The sequence below is a fragment of the Lepidochelys kempii genome, chromosome 11, assembly GCF_965140265.1.
Source record: "Lepidochelys kempii isolate rLepKem1 chromosome 11, rLepKem1.hap2, whole genome shotgun sequence".
NCBI classification, from domain to species: Eukaryota; Metazoa; Chordata; order Testudines; family Cheloniidae; genus Lepidochelys; species Lepidochelys kempii.
Window position 1 is genome coordinate 50,503,812 of NC_133266.1, and position 14,355 is coordinate 50,518,166.

Sequence of the window (14,355 nt, forward strand, 5' to 3'; positions counted from 1 at the left end):
GCAAATCACTCCAGTATGTGTTAAATTTAACCATGTGCTTAAATCCCATTTATTTTAGTGGGATTTGAGAACATGTCTAATTGTAAGCATGAGCTTAAGTCTTTTGCTGAATTGGGACCAGAAAAAAAACAAGTTCACACAAGTAGTTTATGAGAGAGTTTAGAATGGAACTAGATCTCCTGACTCTCAGTCCTGAAGTTTCCACAAGAACATCCTTCTCCTCTAGTCACTAACAATGAACCTTATTTAGTATTTTTTTAGACGCATCAAAAATCTCTTATATTTGAGTCCAGGGTAAATTTTTTCCTGATGAAACTCAAAAATATTTTCTTCAAATGGAAATTCCAACACAGCTTTAATTAAAAGCAGTACTGGATCATGTAGCTAAAAGTGCACACACATAGCATTGCATTCATTAGATACATCTGCAATATTGGGTTATAAAAAATAAGCCTATCTGCAACAACAACAAAAAGAAACAAAATCAGAGACTCAAAGTGTATATGTTAGTTATTTCTCCATAGAAAATAGCAATGAAAAAAAGATAAATTCCACACATATACACATGAGAGCATTTGTGTGCCTCTTACTCACAGTTTTGACTCAGCAGTACAACAAAGTGCTGAACTGCACACTTCATTGAGTGGAACACTGCCAGATGACTTTTGGCTGTGACCACCTGGCATTAATTGTTGCATCATCACTTTGTTTAATCAATGATAAAACAGATGAAGTGTGTTACACTTTATAAGATTTAAAATGAATCACTTTATCGGTGGTGGCCAAGCAAAATCTCTGTGTATCTCAGCCAGCACCATGAGCATTTTGAAATATATTTGCAATCATAGTTTTTATTAAATGAACACTAATACATCAGGTATTTTCTTATAAGCACCCTATTGTACGATTTATGAAATGCCTATGAAAATGAGAATTTCTTTTGACCAATAATTGCCTTCAAAAATGTCATTTAGCCACCTTGTGTGTCTCTTCTGTGTCAAAGTTATAAAAGATATATTAGAAATGGAAAAGGTACAGAAAAGGGCAACAAAAATGATTAGGGGCATGGAAATGCTTCCATATGAGGAAAGACTAAGAAGACTAGGACTGTTCAGCTTGGAAAAGAGATGATTAAGTAGGGATATGATAGAGGTCTATAAAATCATAAATGGTGTAGAGAAAGTGACCCCTTTACATAACACAAGAACCAGGGGGCAGATTTAATATAAATAAAAGAAAGTACTTCTTCACACAACTCACAGCCAACCTGGGGAACTCGTTGCCAGGGGATGCTGTGAAGGCCAAAATTGTATCTGGGTTCAAAAAAGAATTAGATATGTTCATGGAGGATAGATCCAACAGTGGCTATTAGCTAACATGGTCAGGAATGCAACTCCATGGTCTGGGTGTTCCCCTAAGTCTCTGATTGCCAGATGCTGGGACTGGACGACAGGAGATGTATACTTGATGATTGCCCTGTTCCATTCATTCCCTTGGAAGCATCTGACATTAGCCACTGTCAGAAGACAAGATACAGGGCTAGATGGACCATTGGTCAGACCCAAAAATGCCATTCTTATATATTTAAAGTAATCATCCTGTTAAGATAGGATGCTTTTCCAGTGTCTGAGCTTGGCGCTTGGATAGGAGCTAGATGGTGGAGACTCAGTCCAGAGAAGACAAAGATGATGCTGGTGAACTAAGATTATATGTGCACTGGTAGTCAAAGAGGGATGCCCATTTTTGCTACCATTATTCACAATGTAATAGTCCTATTGATTGTCTCATCATCAGCAATGACCAGTAATTTTCTGGAAATCTTTGCTTGCCAAGTAGTTTGTGACCTTTCCTACTGGATGAGATCCTCTCCATACTTACCAATGAATCTGTCACTCACACATTGGATTCACTCTACATAGGATTGAAGACCACTTGGAAATGTCACCAAGTAGAGCAGTGTTTCCCAGACTTGTTCTGCTGCGTGTGCAGTGAAAGCCCCTGGTGGGCCAGGCCAGTTTGTTTTCCTGCCGCGTCCGTAGGTTTGGCCGATCATGGCTCCCAGTGGCTGCAGTTCGCTGCTCCAGGCCAATGGGAGCTGCTGGAAATGGCTCGGGCTGAGGGATGTACTGGCTGCCGCTTCCAGCGGCTCCCATTGGCCTGGAGCAGTGGAAGCCACAATCGGCCGAACCTGCGGCCACTGGAAGCCACATTCGGCCGAACCTGCGGACGCGGCAGGTAAACAAACTGGCTCGGCCCACTAGGGGCTTTCCCTTCACAAGCGGTGGAACAAGTTTGGGAACCGCTGAAGTAGAGAATAGAGCTGCCTGCTTCAATCCGGCAAGCTAATTCATGCAGACACACCCACGCACAGATCCTCTTGCAGGATTGAGATCTTAGAGGTGTTTCATGCTAATAAAGAACGAGGTCTGTCTGGAAAACAACAATCCTGTTTTGAAAAAAAGAAAAGACCCTGCAATTATGAAAACTGATTTTGTTCTGATGCAGAATGAAAGTGAGACTCTTTGAAAAATTCCTAAAAAAACCCAGAAACAGTGAGAAAGGCCCACCCACACCAGAAAAGCACTCACCTGTGGTGTACGAGATACAAATTAGCCAGCATGAGCGCTTGAACCTAGGCCTCAATTCGTTGAGGCGGGTTCCTTAGCCAGTAGGGTGTTGGTTATTCTGGGTACACTTACTGCCTTTAGAAACCTTTCTAAAGAAAGTTTAATCAAAATGCCCTTTATGATTTGGCCCTGTGTACATTAGACACCACCTCTCTCCTGGGAGCTAAGATCAACTGGGATGCTCAAGTTAACAATCCCTCGTGCACATTGGGATCAGGAGAAGGTATTGTCAATGGAAGGCTCATTTCACAACCTCTCTACGGTAGTTATTCAGGCGTTTGCTGAGAAGGTTGGTTAAGTAGAGTGATTTTTTTCTCTTTTGTTTGTGGGTTCTTAAATGTCATTTTTGACCATTGAACTAATGTATTTTTAAATGTTACTGTTAGTGTGCTTAATGAGGCTGTAATAGAGGAATAACGTGTATATGAATGCCTTTAGGAGGTTTCTAATTTCTTTAATAGTCATAAACCCCGTACAATGAATGATGATGAAATGTCTTATTTTTATAACAGTTCCAGAAATCTAAGCTTCAGCCTGCCTTTTCCAAAGTTCCAGTTCTTTTCTGGAAATATTGCTGTGAATATTTCTTTCAGAAATGACTGTAATTAAAGGGGCATCATGAAGTTCAAATTTTGTCTCAAATTTAGGTATTGTAAAAAATAAAATTTTACAAAACCTAAAGACCCAATGAAAAAGGTTTCCATCAATTTGTTAAATACAAAGGAAAAAAAGGTGAAACAAACTGGAATTAACTAGAAATTGTCTAAGAAACAGAAGTGAAACTTGCTACTCTATTGTCATGCCAAGGATGAGAAAAATGCAAAATTAAAGAAACAGCATAAGCAGTGAAAAGTAAACTAGGCTCAATTTTTTCTTAAAATAAAGTACTGCACATTTTAACTTGTCAGAGTCTCTCTAAAATTGTTTATTAGTTCAGATTTTTGTCCGTTAGGCAAAATGCCTAAAACATTTGTAGACCTTCTACCTGTTGTCCCTGCAGTTTTCTGTCCCTGTTCAGCCCAAGTATACAGTTGACTTGCTATTGTGAGCCAGAAGACATTTAGAAAGTACGTTAGCAAGCAACTTGCAGGCGCACCCACCTCCCCATGTTTATTCATACAAAACAATGCAATGCTGTCTAATCTTGCAAGCAGAAAAGAATGTAAACACCAAAATATATTGTACCTTAAAAGAGGGCTCAACTCTATAAATCTCAAGGGGGACTCGGATTTAGGTAAGCATGAAAGGTTGCAATAATTAAAAAAAAAAGATATCTGCATAAACTTTCGGCTCCACAGAAATGAAATTTGTTGTATCACGTACTAAATACAAAGAACAAAAAACTTGCGTTTTCACTAATCTCCTATACCTCAAAAACTAGTGAGGCCCTGTCTTGACCTGCACAAAAAGTCTGTATTTCAGTCATATTAGCTCAGCTGAGCTACTGTAGCATGACTGAAAAGTCCTGTTAAAACACAGGCCTAGCACTCTTGAATTGCTCCCTCCTAGGCTAAAACATAGATAGCAAACACCATCAGACCTGTTAGCTGGGTTAACACTAGCACAGGCTAACATGATTTACAAAACATTTTTTTGCCTGTCCAAACAGAGCCTAAAGCCAGAGATCAGTAGGATGTGAAACTAACAAGCCCCATTAGTATAATGGTGTAAATCTGCATTACCCTCATGGGTGCGAGTTTTCACTATTGCACTCTTATTTATACTCAATCCATTTTCCCTGTCCAATGGGCTAACAGGTAGTGTTCTACAGCTTGCACTCTGCCCATCTACACAACACCCACAAAGTTGGTCACTCAACCACACTGATCCTCATCTCTTCACTGTCTTTTCAGACTTTGTTATGGTACAACTAGAAAAAATAAAAGATTACTTAAAACAACATTAAGGGCATGACCATCACAGGAGTAGGTGATTTCACAGACCATATACAGTGCCGCAATAATAATGATATATATGTTTATAATGGAACCATTCATTCAGAGGACCTGATTGAGAATCGTGTGCCAGTCATAACTCTGAATTTCTTTGCACTTATGGATATATATCAGATTTTTATTGTACACCCACTGCTGCTATTGTCAAGTGAAACTTTACTTCTGATCCCACATGCACCAATCTGAAAATGTATCCCTTAACACTGTATTAACCATAGAATCATAGGACTGGAAGGGACCTCGAAAGGTCATCTAGTCCAATCTCCTGCATTCATGGCAGGATTACATATTATGTAGACCATTCCTGACAGATGTTTGTCTATCCTGCTCATAAAAATCTCCAGTGATGGAGATTCCACAAACTCCCTAGGCAATTTATTCCAGTGCTTAACCACTGAGACAGTTAGGAAGTTTTTCCTAATGTCCAACCTAAACCTCCCTTGCTGCAATTTAAGGCCATTGCTTCTTGTCCTATCCTCAGAGGTTAAGAACAACAATTTTTCTCCCTCCTCATTGTAACAACCTTTTATGTACTTGAAAACCGTTATCATGTCCCCTTTCAGTCTTTTCTTTTCCAGACTAAACAAACCCTTTTCTTTTTTCAAATCTTTCCTCACAGGTCATGTTTTCTAGACCTTTAATCATTTTTGTTGCTCTTCTCTGGAATTTCTCCAATTTGTCCACATCTTTCCTGAAATGTGGTGCCCAGAACTGGACACAATACTCCAGTTGAGGCCTAATCTGTATGGAATAGAGTGGAAGAATTACTTCTTGTGTCTTGCTTACAACACTCCTGCTAACATATCCCAGAATGATGTTCACTTTTTTTGCAACAGTGATCCACTGTTACGCCCAGATCCCTTTCCGCGGTACTCCTTCTGAGGCAGTCATTTCCCATTTTGTATGTGTGCAACTGATTGTTCCTTCCTAAATGGAGTACTTTGTATTTTTCCTTATTGAATTTCATCCTATTTACTTCCATTTCTCCAATCTGTCCAGATCATTTTGAATTTTAATCCTATCCTCCAAAGCACTTGCAACCCCTCCCAGCTTGGTATCATCTGGAAACTTTATAAGTGTACACTCTATGCCATTATCTGAATTATTGATGAAGATATTGAACATAATCAGGGCCATAACTGATCCCTGTGGGACCCCACTCATTATGTCCTTCCAGCATGACTGTGAACCACTGAAAACTACTCTCTGGGACCGATTTTCCAACCAGTTATGCACCCATCTTATAGTAGCTCCATCTAGGTTGTATCATGCTTGTGTATGAGAAGGTCATGCAAGACAGTACCAAAAGTCAAGGTATACCACATCTACTGCTTCCCCCCATCTACAAGGCTTGTTACCCTGTCAAAGAAAGCTATCAGGTTGGTTTGACATGATTTGATCTTGAGAAATCCATGGTGACTGTTACTTGTCACCTTATTACCTTCTAGATGTTTGAAAATTAATTGCTCAATTATTTGCTCCATTACCTTTCTGGGTATAGAAGTTAAGCTGAGTGGTCTGTAATTCCCTGGGTTGTCCCAATTTCCCTTTTTATAGATTGGCACTATATTTGCCCTTTTCCAGTCTTCTGGAATCTCTCAGGTCTTCCATGACTTTCCAAAGATAATCACTAATGGCTCAGATATCTCCTCTGTCAACTCCTTGAGTATTCTAGGATGCATTTCATCAGACCCTGGAGACTTGAAGACATCTAATTTGTCTAAGTAATTTTTAACTTGTTCTTTCCCTATTTTAGTCTCTGATCCTACCTCATTTTCACTGGCATTCACTATGTTAGATGTCCAATCACCACCAACCTTCTTGATGAAAACCAAAACAAAGAAGTCATTAAACACCTCTGCCATTTGCACATTTTCTGTTATCCCCCCCCCCCCCATGGAGTAACAGACCTACCCTGTCCTTGGTCTTCCTCTTGCTTCTAATGTATTTGTAGAATGTTTTCTTGTTACCCTTTATGTCTCTTGCTAGTTTGATTTCATTTTGTGCTTTGACCTTTCTGATTTTGTCCCTACATACTTGTTTATTTGTTCATATTCATCCTTTGTAATTTGACCTAGTTTCCACTTTTTGTAGGACTCTTTTTTTTTTTTTTAGATCACTGAAGGTCTCCTGGTTAAGCCAGGGTGGTCTCTTGCCACACTTACTATCTTCCCTACGCAGTGGGTTAGTTTGCTGTTGTGCCCTTAATTATGTCTCTTTGAAAAACTGCCAACTGTCTTCAATTGTTTTTCCCCTTAAACTTGCTTCCCATGGGATCTTACCTACCAACTTCCAGAGTTTGCTAATGTAACAATGTACCTACCAACTTCCAGAGTTTGCTAATGTAACAATGTACCAACTTCCAGAGTTTGCTTCTGCCCATCCGAGTTGGCAGCAACAAGGGCTGGGTTCAATATCTAGGGGTTCCATTCCAATATCACAATGCAAAACTGGCTCGAGCCCCCACCCAGTGACCTGGGAATATATACCACCCCCACTGGGCGCCTCTAACAGGCAATACTTCCCCTCTTGCAAGCACAGAGTCAGAGTGTAGCAAAAGCCTTTTAATAACAGAGGAAAACAAGGTGGCCTCATGTTGGGGAAACACCACCACAGGATTCATAACACAAAAGTCACCCAAAGTCCCAAAAGTCCAACAACCCAAAAGTCTCTGTCCCTGGTCAGTGCAGCCCCAGAGTTCAAAAGTTTATCTGCAGAGTTTTACCTCCCAACCTGGGTGGAAATGGGGGGGTTAAGAGGCACCTTACATGGTCCGAAGCCAACTGCCCCACCTCTCTGTGGGGCTGTGCTCCGCTCTGCTCTGCCAGCCGCTCTGCTCCACCCCACCCCACCAGCCATCCCATGAGCCGCTCCAGCCATCCCACAAACTGCTCTGCTCCACCAGCCGCCCCACTCTGCCCCTCCAGCCATCCCATTAGCTGCTCCAGCCATCGTGCAAACTGCTCTGCTATGCCAGCCACTCTGCTCTGCCAGCTGCTCCAGCTGTCCCGCAAACTGCTCTGCAATATATCTTCAGCCCTCCCCCCACTACTTAACACAACACTCAGTGATTTCAGCTCTTTAGTGATTTCAGTTTGTAGTAGGGGAGCCTCAGTGCTGGTGTGCCATTGGCCCAAAGTGAATTCAGCTCAGCAGCCTGTAACTAGACTCCTAGTGGAATCAAAACTAGCTCTGATATTCCACAGTGGAGAAGGTACAATTGGCATGTAGGACAACCACCAGGGCCCATACCACCAGGCATTAATACCTATCCCCAGCCTCTCTCGCTCTCAATTCACTGGGTTTTGGAACCCACAACCCTTGCCTACTCAGTGCTGCTTAGTTGATGGTGAGTCCCTCCATCATAACAAAAGGCCAAGTACAGTTCCACTGTCCTTGAGTCACATAATCAGGATAATAACAGTTTTTTCTTCCTGCCCCAATTACAAAGAAACTGGGGCTCCTACAGCAGCCAAAGAGACCATCTAGGCGGGGTGGGTGTCCCTATGCAAATGAGATCAGCCCCTGAAGTTCTTTTCCACAACCCACCACAACTTGCCACCAGATGTCAGGGTAGAGCTCATCCTGACTCTTCTTACACTAAAGTCTGCCTTCTTGAAATCAATTGTCTTTATTTTGATGTTCTCCCTCCTACCATTCTTTAGAATCATGAACTCTACCATTTCATGATTTATTTCACCCAAGCTGCCTTCCACTTTCAAATTCTCAACCAGTTCCGCCATTTTTGTCAATATCAAATCTAGAACAGCCTCTCCCCTAGTAGCTTTCTGGAAAAAAAATGTCTCCAATACAGTCCAAGAACTTGTTGAATAATCTGTGCCGTGCTGTGTTATTTTCCTAACAGATGTATGAGTAGTTGAAGTCCCCCATCACCACCAAGTCCTGTGCTTTGGATGATTTTGTTAGTTATTTTAAAAAGCCTCATCCACCTCTTTTTCCTGGTTAGGTGGTCTGGAGTAGACCCCTACCGTGACATCACCCTTGTTTTTTATCCCTTTTATCCTTACCCTGAGACTTTCAACAAGTCTGTCCCCTATTTCCATCTCAACCTCAGTCCAAGTGTATACATTTTTAATATATAAGGCAACACCTCCTCCCTTTTTGCCCTGCCTGTCCTTCCTGAGCAAAATGTACCCTTTGATACCAATATTCCAGTCATGCATATTATCTCACCAAGATTCTATGATATCAATTATGTCATAGTTGTGTTTATTTATTAGCATTTTGAGTTCTGCCTGCTTGTTCCCCATAGTTCTCGCATTAGTATACAGTTATCTAAGATGCGGATTTGATTCCTGACCCCCAGTTCTGTCTGGTCTCTTCTTTATCCCTGTTATAACAGCCCATGCTCCCCCCAAATTCCCACCCTTCTCCCTGGTCTCCATGTTTTTGACTTACCTGTGGGCTTTGATCACCTGCCCCCTTCAAACCTAGTTTAAAGCCCTCCTCACTAGGTTAGCCAGCCTACTAACATGAATCCTGCCACCCTATTACAATATCCTACAATGAAAGTGAAGTTTACTTAATTATTAAAGGCCACAAATAAACATTGAAGTTGTCAAGTTTCTTTTCCCACTTTGAACTCTAGGGTACAGATGTGGGGACCTGCATGAAAGACCACCTAAGATTATTCTTACCAGCTTAGGTTAAAACTTCCCCAAGGCACAGATTTCTTTCTTGCCTTGGGAACCAGCTTAGGTTAAAAACCTGATACACTGCCACCATCAAGCGATTTAAACAAAGAACGGGGAAAGAGACCACTTGGAGACGTCTTCCCCAAAAATATCCCCCCAAGCCCTACACCCCCTTTCCTGGGGAAGGCTTGATAATAATATCCTCACCAATTGGTACAGGTGAACACAGACCCAAACCCTTGGATCTTAAGAACAATGAAAAATCAATCAGATTCATAAAAGAAGAATTTTATTTAAAGAAAAGGTAAAAGAATCTCCTCTGTAAAATCAGGATGGTAAATCATTTACAGGGTAATCAGATTCAAAACATAGAGAATCCCTCTAGGCAAAACCATAAGTTACAAAAAGACACAAAACCAGGAATACACATTCCTCCAGCACAGCGAATTTACAAGCCAAAAAACAAAGCAAACGTAACGCATTTTCAGCTAGATTACTTACTAACTCTACAGGAGTTGGAGAGCTTGCATCCTTGATCTGTTTCCGGCAAAGGTATCACACAGACAGACAGACAAAAGCCTTTTTCCCCCGCTCCAGATTTGAAAGAATCTTTTCCCCTCATTTGCTATTTTGGATCAGGTGCCAGCAAGGTTACCTTAGCTTCTTAACCCTTTACAGGTGAAAGGCCAAGAGGGCTTTTATAGATAGCACTGTATAGAGAAAGGTGGTTACCCTTCCCTTTATATTTATGACAGGAGTCAAAGGGTATATTAAGGTTTTGGGCCAGATTAGCAAACACCTACTCATGTGATTCCAATTAACTATTCAAAGCTACTTGTGTCCTTTCGTGATTTCAGGATTGGGCCCTCAGAAAGTAGAGCCCCACTTCCATGTATTTGCTATACATACCGCTTTACAGAAAAGAGAAATGCTCACAAAATTAGTGCTTATGCTGTAGTACATATGGAGAAATATTTGTAAAGGTATTAGTATGCACCGCTGTGTAGATTCTTCTCATACAAGGGCCAAAGAGGGAGGTCAGCAAGACACGACTCATACTTTTTTTCCACTGACAATCACAGTCGCAGAAGTTACAGCCACACATCTGCTATTTTTTCTGGCAGTCAGAATTCCAGAAGTGCACATTCTTTTGCAGTATGAGCTGCCTATCAGCCAGAACAGGGACACAGGCCCATACAATTTTAAAGATTTAAATACAAATATTTTCCTTCTTACTTGCTCAGGTGTTTTGAGTCTCTTGTGGTGAAATAAATCTGCTGGTTCTTCAGTCTTCCAAGGACCACCTCAGCAAAACGAGATATAGGGTTTCTAAAAGAAAAACAAACAGAAAAAATAAAACAAAAATACGAAATCAAGAAAATAAACAAATTAACCAACACACACACACACACCCCGGCCTTTTAATACATCATGATTAGTTGGGTTTTTTTGTTTTTGTTTTTTAAAGGCACAGATATTTTATCCCAAATTAGCTGAGCTGGGTTTGAAAGAGATGCTGGGGGAATGGAAAAATTTAAACAAAAGTATATTTTGCAGGGATAGAGTAGCCTGTTAATAGTTCTAGGGGAGGCAGGCAATGCTGTGTGTGGACTCTGGCTACATTAAAGTTATTTTAGACAAGGTGGTCTCACCCGATTCCCTTAGAGACCCTTGGTGCTACAATACATTTTGACAAGTCACCTTTAAGGCAAACAAGCATGATTTGTTTTCATGAACTCTATTCTTACACTCCTGTATCCTAAGCTGTAATTATTCAGTGATAGTCTGTCACTATTATTCTGTTTCAGACACATCCAATTAAAAATAGTGGCTTGGTTCATAGTTCTCTTGTGGGTTTTATTCCCCTCAAATAAAGTTCTTAATTTAGCTTCTGTTGAGCCTAGAACACATCACATTATCTGAACAAGGCAAATTCATGATTCAGAACATAATCATATCCAAGCAGGCTGTTCGAACTAATCTGATTAGTTCTGACAAGCATAACACGAATCAGTGTATGTCTGGTTAGTATTGTGCTCCTGTTTTTGTGTTCTTCCTGTTTAAACTAATAACTACATTGCTAAAACATTTGGAAAATGCTTCTTTGGCCTAAATCCACACTTGAACTGTACATATTCATCACTTCACTTTTCTTTAAACATTTCCCTGTCCTTTTCCGACTTCCTTCATCTTATATGCTTTAGTGACACTTAGTAACTTTACTCCCTTTGCAGGAACTGTGGCTGGCTCTGTCTGATGTAGTATAGTTATTACAATACAAATATCTTGCTTAGCGAAATATATCCTCTAAAATGGAAGGTAATAGGAGAATGGAACCTAGGGAATTTCCAGTGTCTTTGCCTCTGCAGCCCTGGGCCTGTGGAATATCCTCTTTTCCAGTGTCTGTAACACTCAGAAGATGTACTTTGTTTAAAAAGATAGATATGGATCAGATCTCATTTATCTGTACCACTTCAGGCACTTTAACTGAAACATATTGAATAGATGTGTATTATGGCTACAATATTACAACATATGGGTCATTTTTCTCCCTACAAAACATATGGGCAAAAGTTGACTTGTAAAACTTAACTTATTCCAAAGTCAGTTTATGAAACCTATGTTCGAGTAACATTAGGGTATGGGCTACAGCTTTATAATTACTGATTAATTGTACTAATAGTCTCAGTGATATACAGATAGAGAGGATGCACAATCTTAGCCACACAGGGCTCAAACTCAAACACATATAGACCCTGATAAATTCCAAACTCAAAATGATGCAGTTTTTCCTTTTTAAAAATAAAATGTCCTTGTTTAACTGACCATTACTGAAAGCTTAATGGAAGGATTGTTTTTAAGAAAGGGATTTAAACGAAGAGGGAGTGATTATATTACAAACAAGATGGGCATAAGGGACAGAATGGGAGAAGGCATGTAGATGAGATTGGTAGAAGGATTCAAAGGGATAAATTAGGCTTGGGTGCAGCAAGCTGAAAAAATAATGGGACATGCTTAAAACTAAGCATATGCTTAAGTGCGTTACTGGACTGGGTCCTTGAAGAACAAAACAGATTTTGGATTAACTTCACCCTTGCAATTTTCTGTGCCAGATTTTAGCGTCAAATATTTAAGGTTTTATCTGTAAGGCCCTATGCCTTTACGCACAGTAACTAATATTTGTTTTCACACAGTGTTCAGACAAATTTTAAGGACAGAACATTTATCTAATTGAACTCCAGGGTATACAGTCCTGATCCTCAGAAAAACACCCTGGGATATATAAAGCCACTAAGCAAGAAAGCCTGTCTTGAAATATTTTTTAGATTTCTTTCCAAAGAGTTATAACCAATAGGACAGTACAAAAAAAAGTTACTGTAAAGGTACAATATGGTTAAGTCAGTAGGAGCCCAATGTTATTTTCAAACAAAGCTATTTTTTATAGATTGGCCCTTTTAAGATGCTGTTCTTGAGCACCATAGTCAATAAAGCTCTGTTCTTTAATTATTAAACACCCTCAAAAATCTCTCAGGCAACTAAGGAAAAGTACCATACTGAATATTTCTCTGTGGATCCCTGCAGAAGAGATAGTTGTTATGCTGTGCAATAGCTCTGACTTTTGCAGTCTGTGTTAATTGCACATTTTTTAAACCAAACAGAATGTTTCATCTCTTGGTCAATATTAGATTTCACTCCTGCAAACAGCTGGAAGAATGGCAGGAGTTTGGGCTTTGAAATACTTATTGTTGAATTATCTTTAGGTCCTTCTTTTAAAAGTTAAACACATTAGAAGTTCAAAAATGAGTTTGAGTGTTGGCAAGAATATACTCTGCACCTTACTATATTTTACAAACTACGATCCATTTTAATGTCTGATATCATACATATCAATGTCAATTTCCACTTCAGTATGCTAAGAAGGTAAGATGTGGGCTTACATTTTTAACAAAAGCCAGTAACAAATAACAATCTCAACAGCCTATATCACTCAGAAAATCATCTAACCATATTCCAGATTTTACATTCTTAGAGAGCCTTTGCTGCCAATGTTTGGTACATAGCCTTAAGTCTTGTGTCATTGTGCCTTAGTGTGTCGCAGCTGAAGATGCCAGATTCAGGACAAACTGCTGAGAAATATGGCAGACTTACCCCACACTAGTAGTTATTCGATCATTAGATATACCAAGCCAATGACAAAACTAAACTTCTGTGTCACCACACTGGTTAACAAGAAGTTAAAAATGCAGTCTTCTTAGGTATTCCAGCACTTATTTCACCACCTAGACACTAGACTTTATGGTGAGTAGTTATTGAAAACCAATTTAATCAAATAAAGGGGCTTCTGATCTCAGAAGATTAGCCACATAGCCAGGTCATTATATAACTCACATCTTACCCAATAATCACATGGCTTTACTAACTAAAATCTAAAGGTTTATTTAAAAGAGAAGAAGAGAGTTAAAATGGTTAATAGATCATGTACATACAATAATGGCAATGTTCTTATACCAGAATTATAGCAGTGATGTTATAGACTGCTGGCTTGTAAAATCTCTGGTAACTTCCTAAAGATTGGAATGGACTCCAATGGTCCTCTGTCCATAGTTCAAATATGCTCCTTTTATTGTTAATCCACAGTCCGGGGAATCCGAGCAAAAAAGAGGCAACATGGAGATGTTTCAAGGGTCTTTTATACCCTCTACCATGTACTTGGAATTTTACTGTCCCAAAACAGAGCTTACAGCACAGTTTGTGGAAAACAAGATGGAGTCCAGGGTCACATGAGCAAGTCACATGCCCTTACATGGCTTACTAATGCATAGGGGCAGCCATTATGCATATTTTGGGTGGGCCATCCACAGGAAGGCTCACCAGGTGTGACAGGCTTCTTCTTTGGCCCATGGTTAGAATGAACTGTCCTAATGGGCCATCAAACTTGAAGAGTCATTCATAATGTGTGGCCAGAGCATATGTAAATTATCTTGTGGGTGTTACTCCATGAACCATACCATGTAACCATAGATTACATAGCCAATATTCAAAACTTCAGATACAGTGATGATACATGGATTTAAACAAGATAACCATATTTAGCAAATATTAACTTTTCTGTTGATA

General features: G+C 39.8%; 1 long non-coding RNA gene across 6 annotated transcripts in view; it reads right to left on the bottom strand.

Annotated features, from left to right (window-relative positions):
• LOC140895725 (uncharacterized) overlaps positions 1-14,355 on the bottom strand; it is a 91,834-nt gene that overhangs the window by 46,412 nt on the left and 31,067 nt on the right. For all 6 annotated transcript variants that reach the window (XR_012154326.1, XR_012154325.1, XR_012154321.1 and 3 more), the window contains one exon: positions 10,474-10,566. This is a non-coding gene — a long non-coding RNA (uncharacterized lncRNA). The remainder of the gene's footprint in view (positions 1-10,473; positions 10,567-14,355) is intronic.